We start from the raw sequence: 4,132 nt of genomic DNA on the forward strand, positions 1-4,132 counted from the left end.
CCAGGGCAGTGGTGCTGATGCCCGGGGAGGGGGGAAAATTGCTGCTCCCGGCGCTGGAGTTTGCTGGCTGTGAATTGACACCCAGGAAGGGTGTGCGTGGGGTTGTGATGCTCCGGAGGGGTGTGCGTGGGGCTCAGCTGCCTGCGCCGGGGATGCGGTGCTCCCCCGGCTCAGGGGACCGAGGGGCTGGGGGATGCTGAGCCGGCGCTGGCGGTGATGCTGCTTCTCGGGGTTGTTTGTTGTCGGGGCCGCCTTGCTCCAAAGGGATAAAGTAGCTGGAGAGCCGCTGTCCTAGAAACACCGGCGGCGTGGGGAGCTGGGGCGATGGGGTGTTTGGGGGCGGGGGCTCACTGAGGATGCTCGAAGAAATCCGTTATTGTGCCTATGGCTGTTTCAGCTCTGTTGTTGCTGTGTTGTGCATTAAACATGATGTTTTGCTGACCGAGCTGGGCTGGGTGCTGCCGGGCTCTGGATATCCTTTCTCTGCAAGCTTGGGGAGACAGACGGGCGAGGAGAGAGGCTGCGGGCTGCTCTCCTACCTGCTCTCTCCCCTTTTTCCTTCCCCCCAGCCGCTGTTGAGACACAAAGGGCAGGACGAGCTGTGGGGCTGCAGGTCACCTCTTGTGAGATATTTTCAGCATCCTTGCAGGAGGAGGGAAAAAATCTGGTGCATCCCGAGCTGGGCTTGGCTGTGGGGGAGGCAGCGGGGAGGAAAAACTTAAAATAACTCCAAAGGCTGCCTGCCCTGCCCTGTGCCACGGCTGGCTGCTCCCCATGTGTTCAGGGGGTAAAGGAGAGCCACGGCGGGGTCTATTCCCTCCCTGCCGTGTGTGCACGCAGGAGCAGGGGTGGGTGTGGGTGTGCACGCGTGTGCATGGTATGCTGCGGCCGCCAGCGCTGCCCTGCCCCGTCTCAGCCCCGGTGGGTGACAGGGACGTGTTTCAGGGCTGTGCTGCCCATGGCGGGGGTCCCGTTGTCCGCCCCTGCCGCGGGGAGTGCCCAGCCTTTGCCCCGCAGCCTCTCCCCTCTTTGTTCTCTCCATTTTCGCCCTGGTTGTGGTGAGAGGGGCTGGGGAGTGGCGATGCTTCAGCCCCTGCGCCCGCCTGCTGCTGCATGGGTGTTGACACCCAACTCCTGGGGAAGTTGGTTTTGGCTGTGCTTGGCCCTGGGAGCGCGCCCGGCACCAGCCATGGGGCCCTCGGGAGCTGTGCCCCTTCACAGGCGTCTCGGGGGGTGGGAGGGGGGTCACATCCACCCAGTTCTTGCTTAAGGATGGAGATGGAAGGGGTCTCTCTGCTCAGCCGGTCCAGGCAGGGGGTGGGTGTCCCCTGCCCTGACATCAGGCAGGGAATTCAGCCCTTCCCTATAGCTGGGTCAGTCCCAGGGACCCCAAACTTGCTCAAGGTCTGCCAGCACCCGGATCCTGGGGGTGCAGATGCTTTTTGGTCCTTCTGGTTGCTCCATGGCTTTCCCACCACTGCTGGTGTGGGGGCTGCTGTGCAGGATCTGTCCCCCACCCTGGCAAACCCAGCCCAGGGTTCAGGGCAGTGCCCCCACCGAATCTGCCCAAAGCCACACGGTCGCTCCAGCCCCAGTGGTGGCTCTTCCCTCATTTTAATGAGGAATACATTTCCAATGTGCTAATTATTTCCCACCAGACTGCCCCCAAAGCCGCCAGCATTCCCATGCCTGTGGAAATGGCTCTGTGCTCCTTCTGACAGGCGCCCCGTGCCCCCAGGGAGCTGCTGGTGGGCTGCGATCCCCCCGGGGGGGCCAGGAGGGTCGGGGGGAGCGAGTATAGAGCCACAGGCCCTGGCAGGGCTGCCAAAGGGCTGGTGTCTTTGTGCAAAGGAGCTCTAGTCTTTGTCAGGAGCCGTCCCTCCCTTCCCAGCAGGATGGGCACAGAGGGATGCTTGCCCGGTTTGTTTTTGTCTGGAATGTCCTGGTCGTGGTTTGGGAGATGCTCGTTCCCCTCCTGGGGAGGTGGGCTGGAATGGGAGAGGGTGGGGGGCAGCCTGGGTGGCTCTGGCCAGGGGGGCAATGCTGAGAACTGGTGTGGCAATTGCCCTGGACTGGGAGGTGTGGGGGGGTTAGTGCTGGTGGGGGGGTTAGCGTTGGGTCCAGGCTCAGCCCCGGCTCCCCACGCAGGAAAACCACATAGCTCCCCCAAAATGTGGTTTTTCCCTTTAGGGACAGGGTGATAAAGGCACCCTTCTGCGTTGGGGTGGGTGTGAGCCCGGGGCATGAACCTGCTCCATCCTGGCTGGACACCTCCTCCCCGGTGGGGAGGGCACGTCTGTCCCCCCACATTGTCCTCCTTCCCTTCCCCTGGTGCTCCCAGCATCAGCCTCGCAGCAATGGCCCAGCCTGGTGGGAAACACCCACCCGTGCCTGCCTCTGCTTTCTTTTCCACCAAGAAATTCTCTGTACAGAAGCCTTGCCGTGGGAGCAGGGAGGCCCTTGGGTGCCCTTCGCTGCTGCAGGGACCCAGGTGGGTGCTGCCTTGGCACCGGCCGGGAGCAGTGGTCCCCACGGGCCACTGCCGTGGGGCTGAAAGACCCTGCTGCCGTGTTCACTGGGGGGAGCGGGGCGGGAGGGATACAGCCCAGCAGTGCAGTGTTTAATTATAGAAATTGATTCTCCTTGTTGCCACGCATCGATCCCAGCCGGGGTGCACGGTGGCTGCCTCTGTGCCCCAGGGACACGCCTGGCACGCACGGACACGTGTGAGCGATGTCCCAGGGCGTGGGGCACGGCCCGGGGCTGCAGGGAGCATCCCCACGCAGCCGGGGCTCGGTGCCCGGGGCCGGGGCCAGGCTGGCTGCGGTCCATCGTGGGCTCAGAAGAGGAAGCAAATGGGTATGGCTGTCCCCAGGGTGCTGCATGCATGGAGGAGTCCGTTGAGGCTCCTGCTGTTAATATTTTTATTCCCAAGCGTGTTGGGCAGGAAAGAGGGAGGCTGGAGGGGTCTTTCGGAGAGGCTCGAGGGTGCAACAGAGTGGGGTTTGAACCAGGCATCGGGAAGCCGCAGTGTGTGAGTGGGGAGGAGGAAGGATGCTGTGCTGTGGTTCCTGCTTCTGAGGGGAGTTGCTTCTCCAGCATTTTGCTCTGCCCCCCGTGCTCGGGTAGTGTCCCCGGTGCTGGGGTAGCGTCCCCGGCTTGCTACCGCTTGCAATTTGTGAAGCACAAATTGCCACTTGCTCCAGCCCTGCAGCTCTTGGCTTGGAGGTGCTGGACCTCCAGCAAAGCGGTGTGATGGGGGCCGGGACCCACAGTCCTGGGGGGCTGCACTCGGGAAGGGGCAGCGCTGGTGTGGGGCTGGACAGGAGCTGGTGGGGAGGTATGAGAAGAACAGAGACTCCCCTTTGTGCCAGCTCTGTGGCTGTGAAGTTCTTCCAGCGCTTTGCTCAGTTGGCTCTTTCCCAGCAGCAGTAGTCAAGTTTTGTGACTATTTTTATTATTAAAACACCTCCAGGTGGGTGAGGTGAGAGATGTCTGGTCTAAGGTCCCTGGGCTGGAGTGTAGAGGCTGCTTGGCCAAGTGTTGCAGAGTTTTTGGATTCAAAAAGCAGCAAGCAATCCTGCTAGCATCATCTGGGGAGGTCTGGAGCCTGCGATGGGTCCATGCGAGTGGGTCTTACCCACCAGACGGGCTCCATCTCCAGCAGCCGTGTGGATCTGGGGGGGTCCCAGCTCATCACTGCAAGGATCTTCAGCTTGAGATGGGAGTGTGTGCCGTTACCCATCAGCTGTGCTTGCTCCTCATCAAAGGTCCTCATTAACCCCCCCCGGCTGTGCCAGGCTGCAGGTGCACCAAGGCTCAAAGAGGCACTCGGCAAAGGAGCTTAAATGCTTGTTAAAAAATTACTGATTTGCTCCTCGCCGCCCAATGGGGATAATAAAACTTTGCTGTCAGCTGTTTTTATTTTTTCCCTCCCCCTGCATGGTTTCCACTTTCAGAATAAATGCAAATGAAGAATTTTATTTTTTTTTTAAATTCATCTCCAACACAAGGACTGATGAAGAGGGCTGGGTGGGGGCGGGAGGAAGAGGAAGGGGGGGACAAACACTTCTGATTTGTTTGTTGTGTGGTTTTTTTTTTTCCCCCCTGTGCTGAAATGTTCTGATTGCAA

Source organism: Gavia stellata, chromosome 28 (assembly GCF_030936135.1).
Source record: "Gavia stellata isolate bGavSte3 chromosome 28, bGavSte3.hap2, whole genome shotgun sequence".
Classification (NCBI taxonomy): domain Eukaryota; kingdom Metazoa; phylum Chordata; class Aves; order Gaviiformes; family Gaviidae; genus Gavia; species Gavia stellata.